At 50.5% G+C, this 26,418-nt stretch overlaps 1 protein-coding gene across 7 annotated transcripts in view; it reads left to right on the forward strand.

Annotated features, from left to right (window-relative positions):
• The window catches only part of LOC101000755 (aspartate-rich protein 1-like), a 181,716-nt gene that overhangs the window by 45,386 nt on the left and 109,912 nt on the right, over positions 1–26,418 (forward strand). Inside the window, exons 12-14 of one of the 7 annotated variants that reach the window (XR_004178940.1) lie at positions 3,013–4,033; positions 5,020–5,120; positions 24,455–25,128. The exons of 3 other annotated variants lie outside the window; for them this stretch is intronic. The gene's annotated coding sequence lies outside the window, so the exon portion shown is untranslated. Of the gene's footprint in view, positions 1–3,012; positions 5,121–19,208; positions 20,137–24,454; positions 25,129–26,418 lie in introns of those variants that run through there. 3 more of the 7 variants (XR_004178938.1, XR_004178939.1, XR_004178942.1) reach the window with 3 other exon arrangements.

Genomic DNA, 26,418 nt, shown 5'->3' on the forward strand with positions numbered 1-26,418 from the left:
CTTTTTCCAAAATGATGACACCAATTCATGCTCCTCTAATAGCATACATGAGTAGCCATTTCTCCAAATCCTCGTCGACTCTGTTTTATCTCTTTCTAAAAACCATCACTTTGATTAGTCTTTCATTTGTATAACATATTACTTAAAATCTTTACCAAAAAGAAATGTTGTTTGACTCTAATGATGCAGTACAGTAGGTTTGTTTACACCGCCTCACCACACACACGTAAGTAACACACTGCGCCGACATTCCAACAGCTACGACTTTACTAGGCAAAGGGAAATTTTCAGCTTTGTTATAATCTTATGGGAGCACTGTCATACATGTAGTCTGTCATTGACCAAAATGTCATTCTGCCACATATGACTGTAGTTAATAAGCAGGTGCTTAAGTTATAAGAATGAACATAATAACAGATATAAATTACGTATCAGATATTATATGGACACTTCTCTGTCTTGCCTCCTTGAAGTGTCACAATCACTTTGAGACAGAATTAGTTTTGTTATAGTCATTATACAGATGAGGAATGTGAGTCTCAGCTAAGTAAATTACTCATGAGACACACCAAGAGCTGGATCTCTTTAACACCAAAAGCTAGTCTATAAACTAACATGCTACACTGCCTGTAGTGGCAAAGTAGACTTAACCATAAAATGAAACGTGCTTCCACAGCTGGGCGTGTGAGCTTAGTGAGGCTGGTGTTACCCATGGCTCCATGGCTCAGAAATTGGTCTTGCTGAAACTCGGATGGAGAAGCTCTTGGTTCAGGGAGTGAAAAGTTACAGGTTGTATGAGTGCAATTGAAGGATTATGCTTCCATAGATCATGTGGTTGTTCTCATGGAATGAGAACAGAGAGAGTCAAAGAGAATCACCCAGAGCAAGACTCTGTCTCAAAAAAAAATTGTCCATCTAATAGGTTAAAAATTAGATACAGTCAACCACACTGGTCTAAAGTGTGCTTTTAGACAGTGATTGGAAAGAAGAAAAAAATTAAAATAGTTGATGTGTTCTATATGGGAGTCTGAGATAAACTGCTGTTAAATAGAATTTTGTATGAAGTTCTTTAGGCAATAAGTAAAAACGGAAGGGAAACCTGATGGCAGAGAGCAGCCAGGACCACAGTTGTCTGTGGATGCAGAGACTGTGGTGGAGCCTGGAATGCACCAAAGACCATGAGTCCCCGTGGGCAGTCAGTTCAGTGACAGCACCGCTCATTATCTGATCTGCAGGCACCCCAGTAGCACATGGAGAGAACAGGGAGGCCTAAGATGAGTCCGGGTCATGGAAGGTCTCCAATGAGGGGATCTTGGAAGATGTGAAAAGCATTCTGGAGGGGGAGGTAGCCCTGCAGCATAGCGGTCTAGTTTCCCTCACTGGTCTGACTTGGTATGGCATAGAGGGGCTCACACAGCAGTCCCCAGTTCTCCCACTTCCCTAAAGGCTTAAACACACCATGATGTGGATCAGTTTCTTAAAGAGCACAATAGCACGTTACTGAACCGGAATTGCAGAGAAGTGGCCTCGTTTCCTGGAAGTGTTTCAGGGAGGGGAGGTGGTGAGGCTCCACTGGGGAAATGCTCATGGCCAAAGAAAGATGAGGCCTGAGGACTGGCGGTTGGGCTCAGTCACATGGAGACCACGTTGTGCCCTACAAGAGCAATCTGGTGGTGTGGTGCTGGGGAGGGGAGAGGGCCAGGACCACAGACCTGTGCAGGGATTCCGAACCAGAGGCCTCCTCAGAACGGACACAGGAGATAGTCTGTAAGGACCTGTTCGATTCCAGTGAGGGCATGAGGGGCAGGCAGGGAGAAAAGCAGTCCCACATAGGAGGATGCCCAGGGTGGGGAAGCAGGTCTCTGGAGAGCTAGGTTTCAGTCTAAGCAAGAAAGGGAAGAATGTTCCAGGGAGAGGATGAGGCCCTGGGGCCTCCAGAGGGCTTGGAAAAAAGGTTTCAGCAGACGGGATCAGAAAAGGAGTATTCAGGGCCTCGAGGGGGAGGTGAGCTGAGCTTCTTGCAGCCCCTGATGCAAACAGGTATGAAGGACATAGTGAGATTAGTCCTGAGTCTGAGGCAGAGAGTGGTGGGGAGGCCATGAGTTTGGGAAAGGGAGGGAAGGGCCTGGCTAGGAGAAGGCGGTGTTCTGGGCCCTCTACAGTCCTGCCAGGGAAGATCAAAGCCCAGAGAGGCCCAGGGCTCCCTCCTGACACCTGCACAAACAGGTGTACCTCTGGTCAGGGGGTGCTCTGTAGACTGCTGTGGAGTGAGGGAGCAGCTTCTCCTGGGAATAGGGCCCCAGGCACCTGCAGGATGAAGGGCTCCAGGCCCCCTGAGATGCCTGCTGATGTGTCTCCTCTGAGGGACTGTAAACTGGCTTCTTGGGTACTCACAATATACGAGGCACTTGTTTTCAGTATGATATACCTGGCACTGTCAAAATCATACCCATTTATGATAGGCACAATTACTATCCTCACTTTAGAGCTAGGAAAACTGAGGCACTGAGCAGTTAATCAACTTGCCCTAGGCTCCATAGGTAAAGAGTCCGTGTAGAGCTGGGGTCTCAACACAGCAGGCTCCCTCCATAGTGTGAGATTATAGCCACTGGCTGTCCCACTGCGCTTGTCCAGCCTTGGTTGTCTGGGGTGGCAGTTTGTGCCTTTGGGCTACAGTTGAACGACCAGTTGCCTCTTCTAGGCTGGCTCCCATACCTCTCCCAGCAGCAGCTTGTTAAATCCCAGAAGCTGATAATGGTGTGGTAAATGGGCCTTGGAGAATGGAGGCAAGGGTGTGGTGCTCAGGACTTCTAGGTCCCAACATAGTCTGTGTTCCTGGCCCTCCCCTTGTAACAGAGGCACCTCTGTCCCTGGCTTATGAGTTCCCGCATCTCTAATTTCTCCTCAGCCTGGACTGCAGAGGCGGGAGCCCAGGAGATGCTGGTGTGGAGGCTGCTTAGTGGGATGACGTCACAGTTCTCACTGAAAAGGGATTGTCTCTTCTTCATCCAGGGTGAAGCCATTCCAGGAGGTGACCAGGGTGCTGACCCAAAGGGAAGGCCAGCACGTGCTGCAGGGACATCTGAGGGAGGCTCAAACTCCGCAGTCAGGCATTTTCCCAGGCTTGGCGTAAAGAAGTGATGGAGACTTTCGTTGTGATTCCTAGGCTCCCCTCCTGGACAGCACCAGGAATGTGTCTTCGAGGTGGCTGGGCTTCAGGCCAGCCTGGGGGCGTGCTTGGGTGACTGGAGAATGCAGCTATTTGCTGGGAAGATCTTAAGGAGGAAACCAGAACCTCTCCCTCTCCCGAGCTCTCATCCCTGGGGGAGCCTGTTAGGATAGAGTTCATCCTCAGTCAAAAGAAACTGCATCTGGTTTCACCTTTTACCTTCCTTCCTGCCACCCAGGATGGGAGCAGGCAAACCTGGCTGAGGAGAGCCACACCCAGCCACACCCCATGGGTCAATCACTGGAGCTTCTGAAACCTGGGTGGTGCCTGGTACAGCTGGATTCCTTCCTTTCCGCCAGCCCAAGTTCCTGCCTCCAGCTTTGCCCCTGGAGATCTCAATTCTGCTCTCTACATTCTGAGGGGAACTCGGCCCCAGCAGCAAGCAAAACTCCAAGTGCACCTCCCATACATCCCCCGGCACTGGGTTCGGCCTGTACCATCCAGGACCTGGTGCTTCTGGGCCTGACATTTTGCCTTTGGCAAGAGAGCGAGAAGAGACGTGACTGTGCTCCAGGAACGGAAAGTGCCATTCCAACTTGAAATAAAGAGACTGAGCGCATTGATTCAGGTGCGGAGGTGGCTGATCAGATCTGACCCGAGGAGGGGCTCAGGGTTTCCACTCAATGACATCGATGGTGATCTGGGTCGCCTGCTGTAAGGCCTCACCCTCGCAAGCCTTGCTGTCAGAGTCCTTCTCCAGGACACGGAAGATATGCGTGTGGGCCTGCAGGACCTTCCAGCCCTCAGGGGCCTCTGGCAGTGTGGTGAGGGCCTTGGTGGCCTTCAGGCACACCCTGCCCATGGGTGAGTGGACCACCTTCAGGAGCAGGCTGATGGCTTGTGTGTCCAGGGACACATACTTCTCAGCAGGCCGACACAGGGCATTCCTAACAAGCTGAAGGGGTCTCTTCTCACCCCCTCACACCCTAGCCCTCTTTTGACCCTTGTGCCTGCAGTCTCAGGGGAGGTGCCACCCCGTCCCCCTGCTGCAGGAATTCCCTGATTCATTCATGCAGCGAGACACTGAGGCAAGAGCTGGGTTTCCCACCTCAGCACTCTTTTGAGCCAGGCAATTCTCAACTTGGGGCCAAAGTTCCCCTGCTGTGACCTTTGGGGATGACACAGAAAATGATGGCAAGGATTGTGGTCACAGTGGACACAGGAGGATTGGGGGAGGCTGGGGAGGCCGCAATTTCACAGAGAAAGCTCTCTCTGGGAAAGCCACTCTCCTGGTCGCACAGAAAGGGACCTCTGTGCAAACCTAAGAATGATAGGGCTGGCACAGGGCCTGGGAACATGCATTTCCACAGACCACCTGGGGTCTGGTTCAGGGACCACACTTGGAGAAATACCCGAGCCTCTAATGAGACTCTCAGGACCTAGGGAAAGCAAGAGGGCCCCCCCAGCAAGGGGACATGACCACAGCCACGGCAGGGAATCTGGGGGTCGGTGACCAGCCCATCCTCACAATGAGGGGCCCAGTGTGGGAACACCCCCCAACCACCGCAAGCTCTGAGTCTTTGTGCTGCCCCAGTTTTGAGGCCAGGATGTAGACTGTGATCCTGTGTGACCTGGGGTGAGAGACAAGACACTGCGCCTCCGTTTCCTCACCTGTGGAGGCAGACATCGCCTCGCTGGAGGGTTGTCTAAATGTGAGGTTTGGAGACAATGCCTGGCACACAGGAGGCTCTCAGTGACTGCTGGGTGTCAGGATCATCATCAGTGCTTTTCCTGTTCTTGCCTTCCTCATGGGGAGGAGATGCCAGACCCTCTCCTGCATCCTCCTGCAGGCAGAGGCCAAGACGAGTTCCTGGAGCTGCTCCTCTGCAGCTTCTACACCAGTGAGGGGATCAGAGCCTTGCTGATGACACCGTGGGCCGCTGCACGACAGGTAAGGGCACTGAGGGTGGACCGGCCATACCCCCTCCCATGCTGGTTGGCCTCAGGGCTCAGGAAGGATTTTGCAGAGCAACTGGGTGGGTTTGAAAAAAGAACTTGCAAGTTCCCTGTCATCCCCCGAAGCTGCCTGACCAGGGGCCTGAGAAGCCAGCAGGAGGCTGTGGGTGAAGTCATGTCAGGGGCTGAGAGGGCAGGTGCAGAGGACCCAGGAAGGGCCAGCCTTTGGTCACTGGCATCTCAGGGAGCATCTGCCATAGCAGGGGACAGTGGCCTGAGAGGCAGCAGCCACCCCTGGGAGATCCAGCAGCTCACTGCTGCGGGGTCCAGGCATACCAGGAGACCCTCCGCTCTTCCCTACCACTGCCCCAGAGTAGGGGAGCCAACAAAGCCCCCCCGCCTTTCCCATCCGAAATATTTCAAAAGAGTTGGAGGCTCACGCCTGGTCAGACCAGCCCTTGAGAAGAGCTTGGGTTCGACTCTGAGATGGAAGACCTAGAGTGTAGGCCGGTGTCTCACACACCAAAAAGAGCTGTGCCCCAACTAAAGGTGATGGGAAGCCATAGGCTCTGGCCAAGGGGTCTTGAAGGGACCTCAGGCTCTGTGGGAAGGGGGTCTCCACATGGCACAGCTGGGGTGCAGGTACTGGGAGAAGTAAAATGAGGCAAGCCTCCCCCATAAACAGGCCCCACCTGGCTCCTCCCAGCTGGAGCTGGAAGCCTGGGAGGGAAGTGGTCTCTCCCTTGAGGCCTCGAGAGCCTGTGGGGCAGGTAAGGGGCGAGAGATTTTATGGGATGTGGAGGCCTGTGGAGGAGACAAGCCAGAGGGGTGAGGAGGAACATCAATCCCTAGAGGGGCCTGGGCAGACACTAGTTTTCACTAAACAGTTACTGTTTTGCCCATCATGAACTTGAATTTTTTTTTTTTTTTTTGACGTGGGGTCTCACTCTTGTCACCCAGGCTGGAGTGTACTGCCATGAACTCAGCTCACTGCAACCTCCACCTCCCAAGTTCAAGCGATTCTCCTACCTCAGCCTCCCAAGTAGCTGGGATTACAGGTGCACATCACAAAGCCCGGCTAATTTTCTTATTTGTAGAGATGGCATTTCGCCATGTTGGCCAGGTTGATCTTGAACTTCTGACCTCAAGTGATCCGCCTGCCCCGGCCTCCCAAAGTGCTGGGATTACAGGCATGAGTGCATAATTAGCCTGTGCCTGGCCTAATTTTTATTTTTAAATGTCATATTAAAATCTCATTTATCTTGATTCCTGAGATTTCTGGCCCCTCTTAAATTTGGCACCAAGGCCAGCATCTCACTGACCTCTCCCCAGTCCTCTAGGTAGGGCAGGAATGGAGATGGGCCACAGAGGATGGCGGCCGCTGTCACCACAGGGCGCCCAGGCTTCTTCTTTCTCCCTCTCCTCCTCCCTCCGCATATGTGCCGCCTCCACGCCCTTTCCCCCACTGGGCAGGGGCCACCTCCCCAAGCACCAGGTAGTGGGCTCCAGATGATGATGTGGGGGCCTTCCCTGGGATCCCTGGGTCACTAGACCTCAACCAGGGTCACCTCCTAGGACTGATCCCTAGGAAACCTAAGCCCACACAGGGTGCAGGTGCCTCTGAGGGAAAGGCCCTGGGGAGGGCTTGTGGGGGGACACAGTGCAGTCCCTCTCCCTGTGTGACCCCAGTCCCTTCTCTCTGTGTGTGGGGGGAAGTCCGCAGATAAAGCACTGAGCATCCGGGTTCATTTACAACCTTCTAGGTCACAATGGCCTGTTCATTACTGGTGAACTTTATACCCCCAGGTGATAATCACTTCAGGGACAGCACCTCCATCTCAGTGGCCTCATAGGCAGGTCCTGCTGTGATCCCCATTGTACAAATGGGGATAGAGGCCAGAGAGGTGAGGCCACCCGCCCAAGTCACTCAGCTCATATCACAGAGCTGGCAGAGTTCATGAGTACTGTGGACAATCGCACCAAATGCAATGGATTGGGATAACTAGATCAAGATGTAATTTCACAGAAATAAAGGGAAGGCCTTGTACTTTATTCCAAATATCAACTCTGAAAGGAACCGGATAATAAAGATAGTGTCAGCTCAGCAGCACTAGTGATTGAGAAAGTCACAGGGCTTTAGTTAGTTCAACTCCAGCTCTTCCCTGTCCCTGTCCCCTGAGCTGATGGAGCTGGCGTGTGCACCTCTGTGGCCTCAGTTTCCCCTTCTGCAAAGTGAGGGTTCCTGATTGGTGAGGGCCTTGCAGCCTGATGCCCACCCCTGCAGTGGCCGTGGTGAGGGCTTCCATGAGGAAAGCTGACCCTGTGCAACTCCAGCAGTGCCCCCATCGGGGGAGGGTTAAGACCAGTGGGTGCCAGGCTGGGACCGGGGTCTCAGTGTCCTGCAGGTACTTCCAGGCAAGGAGTCCCCATCAGGGTCAGGCTTTGTGCCAGGGCTGAGGTCCTGGAGGAACCAGACTTACCCCAACTCAAGTCCACAAAGGGAGGGTGTCATGTGAGGTGACAGCCACATGCAGTGTGATGCTTGCAGGACAGAGACTGGGACAGGGAAAGCCCAAAGGGTCTACACAGGGGATGAGTGACAGGTGTAGGGGACACCTGGCAGGGGACTCCCAGGCACAGAGTCTCAAGAAGCTCCAGGTGGCCCACAGGGCTGGAGCAAATGAGTCCTGGGGCTAAGGTGGTCTAAGAGCAGGCTAGACAGGTACCAGGCCCAGACCCAGAGAACTCATTCCTGGGGGACTCATCTGGGGAGTCCTGGAGGCTGTTTACAGGGAATCAACGAGACCAAACACTTGGATGGGTGGGCAGGGGTGCGAATCCAGAACTAGGGACACCCCAGGGCGGGTGTTATGGTGACCCAGGCAGTTTGACTGATATGAGGACAGATTCAGTTGAAGGAGGAACAGGAGAGGGAGGAGCAAGGACAACCATGGGTTTTTTTGATAAACAGTGAAGAGAACACTGTGGGCATGTCAGTGCATCCCGTGTTTTAAACAAAATGCCCAAGGGAAGTGGTGGTCTGCAAAGCATCCCAAGGCGGCAGCAAGGGCTTGGCTTGGTCTCCCCCAAGGCCATCCACTCACTGACTTGCTCATAAAGGCTTACTGGGGGCCAGGCTGGGGGACACAGGGAGGGTGGACCAAACAGAGGGGGACTGTTCAGTCAGGAGGACAGATCATGGCCCAGTTTTGGAGCAATAAAGGGGGAGGGGGAGGGGGGTCCCCCCTCTGCAGTGGGGGGATGCCAATACTGGTCTCACTGATCAAGGAGCACTGGCTTGTGATGGGCACCCCCTCAAAGGCAGCAGTGCCAGTGGAGAGGAGACCAAGGGCTGTGGAGGGGAGCTCCTGGAGGACACGAAGGGAGAGGCTGACAGACCACATGGTCCTTGTGGCCTGCCTTTATCCTCAGATCCAGGAGGAGTCTGTGGAGAGATTTGGGTAGAAGACTGATCATCAGATTTGTGTGCTTCTGGTGAGAGGCTGGTGTAGACCAGATTAGAGGAGGGAGGCCCAGGGCAGAGAGTGGGGGTAGCCAGGTCCGGGGGAGGTGAGCAGCCTGGAGGAGGCACAGGTTTAAGCCACCCAGGCGCCTAGATTGCTGTGAAATGGGTGGGTGAAGCTGAATTGGGGGCACCAGAGGCTGATGGGGAGTAGTGGGCATTCTCGGGGGCTGCCCGAGGGAGACTGGATTTCAAAAACATGTATGAAAAATCATAAAAATGTACATTCCTTTTAATCAAGTCACTCCACTTCTAGAAAGTCTTGGGGAGATAAAACTTCAGCTAAAAATTCTTAATGTGTGGGAGGCTGAGGTAAGAGAATTACTTGAACCTGGGAGGCAGAAGTTGCAGTGAGCCAAGATTGTGCCACTGCACTACAGCCTGAGCGACAGAGACTGTCTCCAAAAAAAAAAAAAAAAAAGTAAATATGTTCATGGAGGGAAAAGTGGAAACAGCCTAAATGTCGAACATTAGGGGGAGGTAAAATAAACTGTTACATCCATGGGAGGGGACAGTAAACATTGAAGATAAGTATGTTTTTGACAACTGTAATGACATAATAAACATTTTAAAACATTTAAATATTTGAAACATTTCTATTTTAATTTACAGTAAAGTTTACTTTTTGATGTAGCTAATAAAACCTAGTATAATTTTTTAAAAACCATTGACTCATAGTAACTATCACGATTGAAATACAGAATATTTCCACCACCACCCTCAAATTTCTCTAAGCACCCCTTTTTTAGAGACACAGTCTCACTCTGTCACCCAGGCTGGTGTGCAGAGGTGCAATCTCGGCTCACTGCAACCTCTGCCTCCTGAGTTCAAGTGATTCTCTTGCCCCAAACCCTTGAGTAGTTAGAATTACAGGTGTGTCACCACACACGGATAATTTTTGTTATTTTTAGTAGAGACAGGGTTTCGCCACGTTGGCCAGGCTGGTCTCAAATTCCTGGCCCCAAGTGACCCACCTGCCTCAGCCTCCCACAGTGCTGGGATTACAGGGGTGAGCCGCTGCTCTCAGCCCTTATGTTCCTCTTATAGTCAAAGCCTTTCTGTACCCCAACCACGGCAACCACTGATCTCGTTCTGACCCTATACTTTTGCTTTTTACAGAGTATCATAGAAGTGCAAACATAAAGGATGTGACCGTTTTTTTAATTAAACTTTTTATTTTGGGATAATTGTAGCTTCTCATGCGGTTGTGAGGAATAATACAGAGGGATCCTTGGTACTCCGGCCAGTTCCCACAAGGGTAGCAAGGGTAGCACCTTGCAGCTACAGTAACGATCACAGCCAGGATATTGACACTGATACAGCCAGAATGGAAAGTTCCCTCCCAAACAGCCCTCATGCTGCCCTTTCACAGAAACACCCACGTCCCACTGTCCCAAACCCCTCTTTAGCCCCTGGCAACTACTAATTTGGTCTCCACTTGTATAATTTTGTCATTTCAAGAATGTTCTGCACATGGAATCATATAATATGTGACTTCTGGGGACTGGCTTTCTCCCACTCAGCATAGTTTTCTGGGTTTTCCTCCAAGTACAAGTTGCAACGTTGTTTGTTCCTTTTTAATGCTGAGTAGGAGTCTAAGTATGTAACCTTCTGAGTCTGGCTTCCTGAGTTCAGTGTAACAATGTTGCAATTCATTCCAGTTCCCTTATGGATCAATAGTTTGTTCCCTATTATTGTTGATTCTGATTCTATTTATGAAGGTCTCATAATGTGTTTAGCCATTCACCAGTTGAATGATAATTGGGTTGTCCACGTGTGTTATTATTATTATGTTTGGTGTGTGTGTGGTGTGGGTGGTGTGTGTGTGTGGTATTGTGTGTGGTGTGTGTGTGGTGTATTGGTGTGGGTGGTGTGTGGTGTATGGTGCAGTGTGTGTTATTGTGTATGGTGATATACTTGATTATTGTGTGTGAATTGTTTATTATTGTGTGAATTATTGTGTGGTGTGTATATTTGTGTGTGTGTGGTGTGTGTGGCGCATGTGTGGCGTGTGTGGTGTGGTGTGTGATGTGTATGGTGTGTGGTGTGATGTGTATGCGGTGTGTGGTGTGTGTGTGGCATGTGTGGTGTGTGGTGTGTGGTGCGTGTGTGGTGTGCATGTGCTGTGGTGTGTGGTGTGTAGTGTGTGTGGTGTGTGGTGCGTGTGTGGTGTGGGGTGTGTGGCATGCGTGTGGTGTGTGGTGTGCATGTGGGGTGTGGTGTGTGGGTGGGTGTGGTGTGTCTGTGTGTGTGTGGTGTGGGTGTGTGGGGTCTGTGTGGTGTGTGTGGGGTGTGTGGTGCGTGTGTGGTGTGTGTGGTGCATGTGGTGTGGTGTGTGGGGTGTGTGTGGTGTGTGGTTGTGTGTAGTGTGTGTGGTGCGTGTGGTGTGTGTGGTGCGTGTGGTGTGTGTGTGTGGTGTGTATTGTGTGTGCTGAGTGTGGTGTCTGTGTGTGGTGTGTGGGTGTAGTGTGTGTGTGGTGTGTGGTGTGTGTATGGTTGTGTGGTGTGTGGCGTGTGTGTGGTGTGTATATGGGGTGTGTGGTGTGTCTGTGGTGTGTGTGTGGTTGTGTGGTGTGTGTTGTGTGGTTGTGTGGTGGTGTGTGGTGCGGTGCGTATGTGGTGTGTGGTGCGTGTGTGTGGTGTGTATGTGGGGTGTGTGGTGTGTGTGGTGAGTGTGGTGTCTGTGTGTGGTGTGTATGTGGGGTGTGGTGTGTGGTGTGTGTGGTGTCTGTGGTGTGTGGGTGTGTGTGGTCTGTGTGGTGTGTGATGTGTATGTGTGTGGTGTGTGTGTGGTGTGCGGTGTGTGCGGTGGGGGGTATGTGGTGCGTGTGTGGTGTGTGTGGTGCGTGTGGTGCGTGTGTGGTGTGTGGTGCATGTGTGGTGTGTGTGTGGGGTGTAGTGTGTGTGTGGTCGTGTGTGGTGTGTGGTTGTGTGGGGTGTGTGTGATGTGTGGCGTGTGTGTGGTATGTGGGGTGTGTGTGGTGTGTGGTGTCTGGTGGTGTGTGTGGGTGTGTGTGGTCTGTGTGGTGTGTGATGTGTATGTGTGTGGTGTATTGTGTGGTGTCTCGGTGTGTGGGTGGGGGTATGTGGAGTGTGTGTGGTGTGTGTGTGTGAGGTGCGTGTGTGGTGCGTGTGTGGTGTGTGGTGCATGTGTGGTGTGTGTGGGGTGTAGTGTGTGTGTGGTGCGTGTGTGGTGTGTGAGGTTATTGGGGAATTATTATTAATGATGTGTGGCGTGTGTGTGGTATGTGGGGTGTGTGTGGTGTGTGTGGTGTCTGTGGTGTGTGTGTGGTCTGTGTGGTGTGTGATGTGTATGTGTGTGTGGTGTGTGGTGTGTGTGTGAGGTGTGCGGTGTGTGCGGTGGGGGGTATGTGGTGCGTGTGTGGTGTGTGTGGTGTGTGTGAGGTGCGTGTGTGGTGTGTGGTGCATGTGTGGTGTGTGTGGGGTGTGGTGTGAGCGGTAATGGAATTAGGTGTGGTGTGTGGTTATTATTGGGGTGTGGTATTGTAGTTATTAGTAGTGTGTGATGTGTGGCGTGTGTGTGGTGTGTGGTGTGTGTGTGGTGTGTGGTGTGTGTGGTGTCTGTGGTGTGGTGTCTGTGGTGTATGTGGTGTAAGTGGTGTATGTGGTGTGTGTGGTGTGTGTGTGGTGCATGTGTGGTGTGTGGGGGGTGTAGTGTGTGTGTGGTGCGTGGTTGTGTGGGGTGTGTGTGTGGTGTGTGGCGTGTGTGATATGTGGCGTGTGTGTGGTGTGTGGTATGTGGGGTGTGTGTGGTGGGTGTGTGTGTGTCTGTGGTGTAAGTGGTGTGTGTGGTGTGTATTGATGCATTAATATGGTATGTATGAATTATTAGCTAGTGCATGTAAGGTGGCGTAGAGAGTGTAGTGTGTGTGGTGTGTGTGGGGGGGTGTAGTGTGTGGTGTGGTGTGTGTGTGGTTTGTGTGTGGTGTGTGTGTGGTGTGTGTGGTGTGTATGTGGTGTAAGTGGTGTGTGTGGTGTGTGTGTGGTGTGTGGTTGTGTGGTGTGTGTGGTTGTGTGGTGTGTGATGTGTGTGGTGTGGCTGTGGTGTGTGTGGTTTGTGGTGGTGTGTGTGGTGTGTGTGGTTGTGTGGTGTGTGTGACATGGTGTGTGTGGTATGTGTGGTGTGGGTGTGGTGTGTGTGTGGTGTGTGGTGGGTGTGTGGTTGTTAGTGGTGTGTGGCATGTGGTGTGTGTGGCGTGTATGTGGGGTGTGTGGTGTGGGTGTGTGTGGTGTGTGTGTGGTGTGGTGTGTGGTATGTGTGGGTGTGTGTGGTGTGTGTGGTGTGTGTGGTATATGTGTGGTGTGTGGTGTGTGTGGTCTGTGTGTGTGTGGTGTGTGTGTATGTGTGTCATGGGTCAAACCAAATGTTTCTGCTTCTTGTCAATGGTGAATAAAACCAGTATAAATATTTTCAAACAAATTTTTGTTTAAACGTAAGTTCTCATTCCACTTGGGTAAAAACCTAGGACTAGGGTTTGCTTGATATGCATAAGCATATGTTTATTAGAAATTGCTGGCCGGGCTCAGTGGCTCACGCCTGTAATCCCAGAACATTGGGAGGCCAAGGCGGGTGAATCACATGGTCAGGAGATCGAGACCATCCTGGCTAATGATGAAATTCCCGTCTCTACTAAAAATACAAAAAATTACCCGGTAGTGGTGGCGGGCACTTGTAGTCCCAGCTACTCGGGAGGTTGAAACAGCAGAATGGCATGAACCCAGGAGGCAGAGCTTGCAGTGAGCTGAGATCATGCCACTGCACTCCAGCCTGGGCCACAGAGCGAGACTCCGTCTCAAAAAAAAAAAAAAAAAAACAAACCCAAAACAAAATTGACAAATGGTTTTTAGAGGGGAAGTTGGTTGCGGTGGGGACATAGGGGTAGGGGAGGGTTCGGTTAATGAAGCCTACCCCAGCACAGCTGGAAAATGGGCCTGTATCCCAGCACTGAGGTGCCCAAGCCCTGTGCCCAGACCTAAGCTAGACAGGGTCTCAAGATCACAGTCAGTCAAGGATCAGAAGTGACATCTTCTGCTCCAGAACCTTCTGTTCATGCAGCCCCTGACGCCTCCTCAGGGATCACCAGGAACTTTTCAAGATGCTGGGTGTAGAGCTACGGCCAACTGTAGGGCACCACCAGACACTTGGAGCTCAGAGGGACCCAGGGGTAGGCAGGATTGGCAAAAGCTGGAAGTGGGTCCCTATAGAACACATCCCACCTGCTGCCTCCAGACCTTGGACATTTCAGGGGTGCTGGGCCAGTTACAGGGAGTGAAAGGGAAATGGGGACCCTTCTGATTGCTGCCCTGGGACCCTTGGGTAGTGACAAGGAACCTGGAAGCACAGTTGTCCCCAAGAGGCCTTCCTGGGTCCCTCCTCCATGGACAGGACTTCAGACTGGATAGTTACTCATCCGTTTTTCCATCAGTCTGTCCATCCATGTATCTGTCCATGCACACCCCCTCCCATCCTTCCACAAGCCCCCTGAGGCCTCCTGGGGCCTGACCTATATAGACCCTCAGCTCCTGATGTCCCAGGCAAGGTAGGATCAGCCTCGCAAAGCCCCGGCGAGACCTGAAGTGTGCCTGCTCGTGCACCATGGGAGAAGGGGGCTGTGGCACTGGGGTCTCTTGGGAGTACTTGTCCCTGCCCAGCCCAGAGCTCAGGCTCCAGGTGAGACCCTCTGTGAAGAAAATGAGGGGCAGGGGATACTGGGGATTCCACATCAGCAAAGGTGGCCTGGTGGCAGTGGCAACCTCAAACAGGCCTGGGAGCTGGAACCAGGGCTGGAGGGCAGAGGGAGGAAGTCATGCTGGAAGATGGGTGTGAGCAAAGGCACAGGAGTGACCTTAGCGCTCCTTCTCTCAACAGGGACATGGCAGGTGCACACAGGCCCCCACAAAAGCACCCTGAAGGATCATCTCAGAGACCCTAGAACCTGTCTGCCATGCCACCCGCCCTGCCACCCTGGTCACCAGCCAGAAATTCCTTCTGTTCTGCCACATGGCTGGGCCCTGCACTGGGCCAGGTCTTCATTGGGACAGGGGACAAGGGAGGGAGGGGATCTGGGCCCTGAATGGGACACAGGCAGTGACCCCGAGTAGAGAAGACTGAATGAGCAGAGGATGCAGGGAGGCAGGTCCAGAGCAGGGCCCTGCAGGGTGCACAGTTCTCAGGGGTGGATGGTAGACAAGGGCTGTGAAAACGCACACTGGGCTAGGCCAGCAGGCTGACGTGTCCGAAGCCCCAGAGACCTGCAGAGGGGCAGGAACAGGGACCAGAGGGAGCAAGGCTGAGAATGAAGGCCCTGAACGCCTCAGATCTGGCTAGATCTGCAGTTCCTAAAGGCAGCTGTGTCCTGTGTTGAAACGCTATTGAGTGGCCTTATTTTCCCTGAACATTTATAAAATATGGGACACGTTTTATCTGGCTGAGCCACTCAGGGATTCTGTGGGGACCACGGCCAGGATCATGGTCCCATTTCACAGGTAGGATAACTGAGGCCCAGAGCAGTTAAATCCCAATGAGTCAGGCAGAGCCAGCTCAGGGGTGCCCTGACTTTCAGCCCAGGGGTGCCCTGACTTTCAGCCCTGGGTCTCCCATCTGAGAAATGGGGAGATCGGGAGAGGAAGGGGCCTGCCCAAGCTCACATCGGAGCACACCTGTATAGCGCACACCTGTATGGAACATACTTGTATGGAGGGCGCCTGTATGGAGCACTGCCCTCTGCCAGGCACCAGATATGCTCAGGTGGGGTGACCTCCCTTCACCATTCCCCAGCTCTGACCCCATTTCAGGGATGCAGAAAAGAGGCCTCAGAGCAGAATCAGGCAGAGTCAGGGCTACAGAGCCTGATGGCCACCCCTCCCCTAAATGGCTAGGAGGAGGAAAGGCAGCTGGCAAAGGCCTGCAGGAGCCCAGAGCGTGTTCTTCCAAGTGGAGCCTCTGCTGTGGAAGCCCCAACCCCAGGGTCAGACAGAAAAAGTGTCCTGCCCAAGCTCAGCCCTCAGCAGCCCTTGACCTTGGGCAATTTGATTCCCTTCAATGGGCCTCAGTTTCCTCATCTGTACAGGGGGGTGATAACAGTCTCTCCCCACAGGTGGTTTTGGGGATTAAATGAGAATGCCTAGGGAGCACTAGGCCCATGGGGATCCTCACCTAACCCCAGTCATTGCTGTTATCTCCTGGGTTCTTGCCCAGACCTGCAGCTGACACACTGTGTGATCCTGGGCAAGTGCCTTTCCCTCCCTGGGCCCAGCCTTCCCTCTGGTCAAGGAGAAGCTGGGTCAGGGATCCTGAGGGCCAGCCATTCAGGAAACCAGCAGATTCCTGGGTGAAGGGGGTGGTCAGGGAAGCCTGGAGGGGCAGTGAGGTCTGAGGTGAAAGTAGTGTGGGGGTCAGGCCAAGGGATGGGAGTAGGGGATTCACCTTCCTAGCTCTGGTGGCCCTGCCTGCAGCTGGCTGACCCCGGGAATCCCCAGGCTAAGATTAATCCTAACATTGACCTAAACCAGAACTCAGGTGGCAACGTAAAAAAATAAAGCAAGAAGCAACCAAGCCTGCCACCTGGGATGTGGGACAGGAGAAAAATGAGAGATGTGGCCAGGGAGAGGGGTAGCCTATTTCGGGGCTGCACTGGGTGTTCATGCCGCTCATGGGTGAGGCTAGCACAGCCCTTTCCCTATGTCCCACCCACTCCCAGCCCCAGCCCCCACCAGGCCTGATGCTGTCCCCTGGCTGCCTTTTCATACCCTGAGCTCCACCTTGGGTCCTGGAGCTCTGGAGGACCCAGCTTCAAGGGATCGTACCTACCCCTCCCAGGACCCTCTTTGACTAAGGAAAAGCTGTGGCCTCCCAGAGATGCAGCCTTTTGCCAAGTCTCCATACTTTTCACCCCATCTCATCCCCAGCTTAGTGCCTGGTGCATACACGGCTCCCAACCAACAGTTTATCTGTTTATTTATGTTCTTTTTTTTTTTGAGATAGGGTCTCCTTCTGTCACCCAGGCTGGAGTGCAGTGGTGTGATCATGGCTCACTGCAGCCTTGACCTCCAGGGCTCAATAGATCCACTAGCCTGAGCTCCCTGAGTAGCTGTACAACTGGGCCTATAGGTGCCCGGCTAATTTTAGGTTTTGTTTTGTTGTGCTGTGTTGTAGAGACTGGGTGTCGCCATGTTGCCTAGACTGGTCTCAAACTTCTGGGTTCATGTACTTCACCCGCCTTGGCCTCCCAAATTCTGGAATGATAGATATAAGCCACTGTGTCCAGCCAACAGTTTAAATGAGGGAAGGATGGAGAGAGGGTAGAAGGAAAGAGGGAACGAGGCAAGGAACGAAGGAAGAGATGGGTTGGTCAATGAAAGTTATTACAAGAGACAAAGAAGGACATTATATATTGATAAATAAGTTACTTCATCAAGAAGATTTAACAGTTAGTACATGTGCATCTAACTATAGAGCCCCCAAGTACAGGAAGTCACGACTTATGTAACTGAAGAAACAGAAAGCTTCGCAATAATAGCTGCAATACTATATGGTTAATACTAGCTAGAACAATGAAACAGAAGATCAATAAAGAAGTAGAGGACTTGAAAAACTGTAAATCAGCTAGACCTGACAACATTTACAACAGAGTCACAGAATACACATTCTTCTCAAGCACAAATGGAATGTTCTCTGGACTATACCATGTATTAGGCCATGAAACAAATCTCACTAATTTAAAAGCACTAAAATCAAAGTATCTTCTCTGCAACAGAGTGAAGGTAGAAATCAATAACAAAGGAAATCTGAATTCAGGAATATATAAAAATTAAACACACTCCTAACAATCAATGAATCAAAGCAGAAATTACAAGTGATGTTTGAAAATTCTTTGAGATAAATGAAAATGGAAACAAAACTTACCAAACTTGTAGGAAGCTGTGAGGCCAGTGCTCAGAGGAAAATGTAGAGCGGGGAGGCCACGGTGGGAAGATGGCCTGAGGCCAGGAGCTTAAACCAGCCTGGGCGACAAAATGAGACCCCATTTGCACAAATAAAAATAAAAACAAACAGGTGGGTTGCATGTACCTGTGGGCCCAACAACTTGCAGAGCTGAGGTGGGAGGGTCCTTGAGTCCAGCAGATCAAGGCTGCAGTGAGCTGTGGTCGTATCACTGCACTCCAGCCTGAATGCGAGACCCTGTCAAAGGGGAAGGGGAAGGGGAAGGGGAAGGGGAAGGAGACAACCTTTGAACTGCAGCCCTGAGGTTGGACCTGGGGACAACTGGCCTCACAGGGAAGAGAAGTGCTAGATGGAAACAGACTTGCAGAAAAGGGAGAAAGGAGATGAAGGCAAACAGGGAGAAATGACTAGGACCCACTATGAAGGACTATGTGTGCAGCAAAAATGATGTAATGGGATAATAAAGGGACAGTTTCTATCTCCTACAGAGCAGCAGTGCCCCCTGAGAGCTCCGGAGAGAGGACAGGCTGTGGGTTCCTGGGATTTCAGACATTTGGAGCAGGAATGCAGGGACGTAAGATGATGTGTTTTCCAGTCCCCTGGCCAGCAATGATGCGTCTCAGTTATTAATGTCACCCATGGAAAGTCCTAGAGTCTTCCTGAGTTAACTTATCCTCTCAGTTCCTCCTCCCTAGATCTCTTTAGAATTATTTCCTGGGTTAGGGTTTCCTGAGAGTGGAGGAGAAGGAACTATGAATGCCCCCTCCTTCCTCCCTCACCACGGTTGAAAGTCTGGCCAAGGCCAATTCATTAAGGGACGGGGGACCTTTCCTATCTCCTCAGGGGCAGCCTCCTGACTTGGTCTGACCCCCAGGTTTAACCGGAACACACTGGAACTTTCCACACCATCTGCACATGGAAAATGTGTCTGTTAATTGATTTATGAAGCCACCTAGAAAGATTAAGTATAAACAAGCAATGCACATATACATTCTATAACCTAATGTGTTTATTTAATATTAAGATATATTTGTTAGAGGCAACTAGGTGGAAAGGTAAACTTTTCCATCACTTAGACCTTAAGTCAGCAGCTTATGCAGCAGTGATTGCTCGGGTGACTCTGAGTAACCTGTTCTACCTCTAAAGCCGACATTTCTGGTTAGGCTAAATGGAGGAAAGAAATATTCTCCAAACATTTCATTAAGATTCACTGGGAAACAGTACCCTGAGTGCTTAGAGTTGCACTCTTCACACAGAAGACATAGTAAGGGTTAGGGAACCTTCTCAGGGGATGAATACACACAAATTTTCACCACAGCAATCAAGAGTTTATATTAGGAATCTGATTCCAGCCTCTCGAGAAACTGGACAATCCAAAACCAATCTCATTAAACTATTTCATCTACCCATAGGAGGAGCTCCAGTTCTTATAAAACTGCCAGCCCTTCCTTCTCTCCTCCTCCTCACCCTCCACACACAGGACAGGGCCGGGCACACAGAGGAAGGACACTGAGGACCTGGGTGGTGGGGAGACACTGGCTTTCCTCTCTTCTCACCCATGGGGGCTCCATTTATCCTCATCTTTTCTTCCCCAGTTAGGGTTCCCTGGGAGCCTGTGAGTTGTCTGGGGACTTCATCAACATCTGCACAAATGCCCCAGACTCTGCTCACCTCTCTTTCAAAGGGGCTCCTCCCTCTGAACTGGCAATGTCTGTGTGATTGGGAGGTATCACCTCCAGGTCCTGAAACCACAGCACCCGGAGGGTCTCTGGCCCCAGTCTGAGGATCCTCTATGAGTTTTGGAGATGAACGAAGCCTCTGCTTTAACAGGAATAAATCCTGTTTATCAAAGCATGTAAAGGCCAGACATTCTATGTTAGGGGCCCTGAAGAGTTGTTTCAGAGTGGATGAATGACTGTCACCTCTTCAGTGGCCCTGCCACTCTGACAGATGAGTAGTCATTTGTCATGTCTTGTTCACTTGGACTTCAACAATGACTAAAAATACAAAAAATTAGCTGGGCATGGTGGTGGGCGCCTGTAGTCCCAGCTACTTAGGAGGCTGAGGCAGGAGAATGGCGTGAACCCGGAAGGCGGAGCTTGCAGTGAGCCGAGATCGCACCACTGCACTCCAGCCTGGGTGACAGAGCAAGACTCTGTCTCAAAAAAATAAAAAAATAAAACATTCTATTTGATTTGAAATGGAAATAACAAAAAGTACAATTACTATAATTTCAACTACTAATTAAGCAAGCACAGAAGAAATCTATGACATGAAAAGAATCATCTACATACAGTATCACCTTCCTCCTGATTTTAATGTGAACCACCAACTGTTTTCAGACGAGCTCTAATTTAACTGAACAAGAGATCACTGGCAAGGTTATTGAATTACCAATATTTTCCACTGTGATTCATTTTAATGTATAATTGATTTTACCATGAATGTAAAAAGTGTTTTTCTCCTTTATATATTTTAATAATAAATTGAATTTTTAAGATATGCCACCAGGCGCGGTGGCTCACGCCTGCAATCCCAGCACTTTGGGAGGCCAAGGCAGGCAGATCAGCTGAGGTCAAGAGTTCAAGATCAGCCTGGCCAACATGGTGAAACCTCATCTCTACTAAAAATACAAAAAAAATTAGCCAGGTGTGGTGGCACACACCTGTGGTCCCAGCTACTCAGGGAGGTTGAGGCAGGAGAATCACTTGAACCCAGGAGGCAGAGGTTCCAGTGATTACACCACTGCACTCCAACCTGGGTGACAGCGGGAGACTCCGCCTCAAAAAAAAAGCATCATCCTGCTTTGATAAGAGATGGAAGTCTGTTCTTAAGGATTTCTAAGAGTGAAAATCTTATTGTCTTTTGTAAAACTCCACTGGGACAAGCATCAGAATCAAGGAGTGACCTTCTCAAACCCCTGGACTCTTTTTGCCTATGTGAACTAAAGGATGATAAGAAGCTGTCATTTTAACCCCCACAGTGACAGTTTCCTCACAACTGAATTCTAATCTTGAGCACTGCACTTCCCAGAATGTTCTGGACAAGGCCTGGTACCGTCCCTGCTGCAGTCCCTGGAGGGAGAGCAGGGTGTCTCCTTGGGGCTGACGTGGAGTCTCCGGGGCACGAGGGAGCTCCTGTGGGGAGGATGACAGATCTGTTCACTTGCGGACTGGACACAATTCCTTACTGTAGGCTACCCTCTGGATGTGAATTCTAGATCCACAGGTAATTAACAGCAGACATTCCTCTAAGATTATGTCTGTTTGTAGTTGTGTTGGTTTGAAAAGTGTTTTGGTCATTTGAGTCTTCATACTTGGCAAACAAACAAAAATAAACTGGAAAAAAATTCTGAATTTGTAAAGCGGTATCAGTGGTGTAGATACATTCTAACATCAACAAAGTAAGAGACGGGCCAGCATCTGGGGAGCCAGCAGGTTTTGTCCTACTTCCCCGCCTGCCTGTGTCGCGTGAGAAGCATCACTGGTCCAGGCATACAGTAATAGCCTTGTCCTCAAGCTGGGGCCCAGAGATGTGAAGAATCCCTGCGTTTTCAGGGGCATCTTTGGTTCCAAAGAAACAGCTGGGGACGCTGGAGCCTTTGTGTTTATTTGAATGTGAGAGGTAGCTCAGGAGATGCTGGGGAGGGATCCCTGGCTTCTGCCATCTCCAGCGTGTCCCACAGTCACCAACACTGAAGCCACTGCTCAGGGTACGGGGAGTCTGGCAGATGCTCCTGGGGTTGCAGAGAGGGAGGGCAACCGAGTCAGCACAGGCTGGAGAGGGAACCTGCAGACACAGACAGTTGCTGGGCTGGGTCAAGGACTAGGGTAAAGATTCTCAGGGCCAGATCCAGAAGAGATGAAAACAGACTGGGGGCTGCCCTGGGTCTCTGAGGCCTGTCCCTACCTGTGCAGAGAGAAAGGGACATGAGGAGGAGAGGAATCCAGGCCGTGGTGGACACAGCCCCTGACGCTCACAATGGGGCTGGGCTGTCCCAGGCTTGTCTAATTTCCCTCCTGCCCCCAGGGAAAAGAAGGGGCTGTTCATGCAAATTCACTCTCCCCCTCCTGGATCCCTCAGACCCTGCTTGTTCAGTGATTCAGGAGCCTGAGAGGGGACCTCAGGACAGAGGAGGCTGAGGGAGGGGCTGCTCTGAGTGCAGGCCCAGCAGCATTGTGCAGGGAGCAGCTGTTGGGAACACACACAGGACCCTGCCAGGCCTTGAGAGCACCAGGCCATTGGGTCACATTCTGAGCACAGGGGACAACTCTGACTCTGCCAGCTGGAAGCCAGTGGGGCTCACCCAGTTGTGAGCAATCCCCAGACAGGGCCTGGGACAGGACATGGCACTCCTTACTGGTCACAGGTCCAACTTCAGTGTACTCAGGGTCCGGGTACTTAATGCCCCAGGACTTGGCATCATCATTCAACACACAGTCCCCCAGGTCTCTGTGTGAGCAGTATGCTCAGGTTTCACTTCACAAACATGGATGCACTCTCTGTGATTTCAGAGGCTTGCAAAACAGAGGGAGAACTTCTCACTCCATAGACAATCCTGTGAATATTAGGGGCTCAACAAAACACAAAACATTGGGGCTCTCTGGCCTGGTGAGGTGGCTCCCAACACTTTGGGAGGCCAAAGTGGGTGGATCACCTGAGGTCAGGAGTTCGAGACCACCCTGACATACATGGGGAAACCCATCTCTACTAAATACAAAAAAAAAAAAAAAATTAGCTGGGCATGGTGGCGGATGCCTATAATCCCAGCTACTAGGGAGGCTGAGGCAGGAGAATGGTTGAACCCAGGAGCTGGAGGTTACAGTGAGCTGAGACTATGTCATTGTACTCCAGCCTGGGCAACGAGAGCAAAACTCCATCTGAAAACAAACAAATAAATACATAAATAAAATAAAATAATAATAAAAAAAAACCCCAGCAGGGCTCTGACAACACTCAGACACTTTGAGAACTAATCAGAGAAAGCGTCCTTGAAATAAAGTTGTAAGAGACAAGTGAGGATGTGCTTCTCCTGGTGAAATAACAGAACACAGAAAACAATGAGCTTTCTTTCTTTTTTTTTGAGACAGAGTCTTGCCCTGTCACCCAGGCTGGAGTGCAGGGGCATGATCTTGGCTCACTGCAAGCTTCGCCTCCCAGGTTCACTCCATTCCCCTGCCTCAGGCTCCCCAGTAGCTGGGACTACAGGTGCCCGTGACCACGCCTGGCTAATTTTTTGTATTTTTTAGTAGAGACAGGATTTCACTGTGTTAGCCAGGATGGTCGCTATCTCCTGATCTCGTGATACACCCGCCTCGGCTTCCCAAAGTGCCGGGATTACAGGCATAAGCCATCGTGCCCGGCTATATGTTCATTTTTACACAACTTTTGCCACAGACATAAGTGTGAAAATCACAAATGCACCCTGATGTTCCTGGTCAGGTTGGAAATTCCAGGAGTTTGTCAGGGGCCATGCAGAAAATAGTGGCCCACATGTGAAGCCCAGAACATACAAAATTGTTGACATATTTTGGCATATTTGTTAATATCATCACCACAAACCCAGAAATGCTCAAATTCTGTGAGCTAAAACCCCCAGGGGGAGTTACAGATAAGAACTCAAAGTATTGGCCAGGCACGGTGGCTCACACCTGTAATCCCAGCATTTTGGGAGGTCGAGGTGGGTAGATCACCTGAGGTCAGGAGTTAGAGACCAGCCTGAACAACATGGTGAAATCACCTCTCTACTAAAGTAGCAAAATTATCCAGGTGTGGTGGCAGGCACCTGTAATCTCAGCTACTCGGGTGGCTGAGATAAGAATTGCTTGAACCCAGGAGGCAGAAGTTGCAGTGAGCAGAGATCACGCCATTGCACTCCAGCCTGGCCAACAACAGCAAAACTCCCTCCAAAAAAAAGGAACTTGGCTGGGCGCGGTGGCTCATGCCTCCAGTTCCAGCACTTTGGGAGGCCAAGGTGGGTGGATCACGAGGTCAGGAGTTCCAGACCAGCCTGACCAACATGGTGAAACACTTTTTCTACTAAAAATACAAAAATTATCTGGGCTTGGTGGTGTACGCTTGTAATCCCAGCTACTCAGGAGACTGAGGCAGGAGAATCTCTTGATCTCTTGATCCTGGGAGGCTGAGGTTGCAGTGAGCCGAGATTGCACCATTGCACTCCAGCCTGGGCAACAGAGTGAGACTCTGTTTAAAAAAAAAGGAACTCAAAGTATCACTTGAGTACTAACCTGGTTTCCTTCATCTGTTGCAACTTGCTTGTGCACCTGGTTCAAGACCCTCTGCACTCACCTGGCCTCTCCTCCATCATGAACAGTCTCACTGCTGACTGGCATGTGTGGCCTGCACAGCCACCAACCCAGTGGACACACACAGCACAGAAAATGAGGACTGGGAGAAACACAGCGTATGATTAGTGGTGGTTTTCATTGATAGGATAACTTTTCTCCAATCTTCTATAAATGATTATATTTTGACATAGGAATACTAAATAGAATAGAATGCTTTTCCTAGAACTGATTCCTGTCCTCTCAATAAAAGTTGGCTTTCCATCAAGCACGAATCCCCTACAGCAGATGGACGCAGCAGCGGCATATGTGGACCCATGGATTTGGAAGATGTAAAGATAGTGTCAATTTAGCTGGACTTCAAACACAGCAGAAGGACTGAGGGAATGCTACGATTGTATCACAGTATAGAGATAGGGCCATATTGTACACTATTTCATGTTACATTAGGTGGCCTTTAGCTACAAGGCCAAGAACTCTGTTTCTCATTCATATCCTGCTTTTTCTTTCCTTTTTTTCGGTCACCCTTCTGCCAGAGGATAGAACAGCAGCAGCTCTCTTCCTGCTTGACAACCAACGCCGCCATTCACTCCAGCCACTGTCCAAGTCAAGTAAACTCTGCGAGTAATTCATGAGCAGCACCACCAATGTCCTGAGAGTGACTCTGTGTCCTCCTAACTCCTCAAGGCCTGTTGGAGAAGTCTTCTACTGACAAATCAGAAGAGGAGAACCCAGATTTTGCCAATAGGAGGTTGCTTGTCTTCTCTTACTTGGAAATGTGGCTAAAGAAGTTGATATTGTAGGTTATCAACAATGCTCTGCAGGCTCTGGAAGCAGATGCATTCCCTCTAGGTGGTGGGGGCTTGTGTGTATGGGTCTTGGAGGGTGTCTGGGTATGAATGTAAGTGGGAGAACTGTGCTCTCTGCCAAAGCTCCAGTGTCCTGGGAAAGGAGAGAGAAGCATGGCCTTGAGCACATTTCAAGCCTCCTTGCCTTACCCCAATCATGGATTCTGGGATGAGACTTCTTCCCTAGTTCTCTAAGTAAGCATAACCTTGAAAGCAAAGTCTGGCGAAAAAAATGTCAAGAAGGAAAAGTCTATTTGATTCATAAACAGTTGCATAACTTTTTTTTTTTTTGAGACAAAGTCTCACTCTGTCGCCCAGGCTGGAGTGCAGTGGCTCGATCTCGGCTAACTGCAACCTCTGCCTCCTGGGTTCAAGTGATTCTTGTGCTTCAGCCTCCCGAACAGCTAGGATTACAGGGGCCTGCCACCACCCCTGGCTAATTTTTGTATTTTTAGTAGAGGCAGGGTTTCACCATGTCTCAAACTCCTGACCTCAGGCCTCCCAAAGTGTTGGGATTACAGGCATGAGCCACTGCACCTGGACTAGAGATGGATAACTCTTAAACAAAACATGAATTAACCAAATCCAGGGACACAGAAAGCAAAAAAAAAAAAAAAAACTAATCACCATCAATTTTGGTGTGTTCCAGGAATGCGAGATTGACTGAATATTAGAAAATCAAGGCTCACATCTGTAATCCCAGCACTTTTGGAGGCTGAAGCCTGTGGAACACTTGAACCCAGGAGTTCGAGATGAGCCAGGCCAACATGGCAAAATTTTGTCTCTACCAGAAAATGCAAAAATTAGCTGGGCATAGTGGCACACACCTGTAGTCCCAGCTATTCAGGAGTCTGAGGTGGGCGGATCACTTGAGCCTAGGAGGTGGAGGCTGCAGGGAGCCAAGATGACGCCACTGCCCCCCAGCCTGGATGACAGGGCCAGACCCTGTCACAAAACAAACAAAGAAAAGAAAAAAGAAAATCAAGCAACACAATTCACCACACTCACAGAATAAAGAAGAAAAGTCACTCACCACCTCAGTAGATGCAGAAAAGCATTTGATAAAATTCGCCAACATTCAGTTACAATAAAAACTCTCAGCAACTAGGAATGAAGGGAAACTTTCTTAATCTGATAAACTGCGGCTACAAAAACCTACGGTAAGTGTCATGCTTAAAGGCACAACATAAAAAGCCTCCCTTTTGAGATGGAAACCAAGCTAAGAATTATTTCATTATTTCCTTTCAGTAGTATAGGGGAAGTCTTAGCCAATGTAATAAGGTGAGAAAAACAAAAGCCATAAAGATTGGAAAGGAGGACATGAAACTTTCATTGACAGAGCAGGAGCATCGCCATCTTGGACAAGCACAGTCATTTTAAAGTTCACCTTGATCAAAATCTGCCTAAATCCAAAGGGCATCAGCCTAACGGCTAAGGTCAGCATGACCATAAACCGCAAATAATCTCTCCGACCAGAAACATTCTAAACCCCTCCCTGACTGGAGACATGCCAGCCCCGAGATAACCTCCCCTCTGGCCAGAGAGACATTAGCCCCAAGATAACCTCCCCGGGGACCAGAGACATTCCAACCACACCATAAACTTCTCCCTCAGACAGAAACATTCCAAGCTAGTGATAAACCCTCTCACCC

This window comes from Papio anubis, chromosome 16, assembly GCF_008728515.1.
Source record: "Papio anubis isolate 15944 chromosome 16, Panubis1.0, whole genome shotgun sequence".
In the NCBI taxonomy this organism is placed as follows: Eukaryota; Metazoa; Chordata; class Mammalia; order Primates; family Cercopithecidae; genus Papio; species Papio anubis.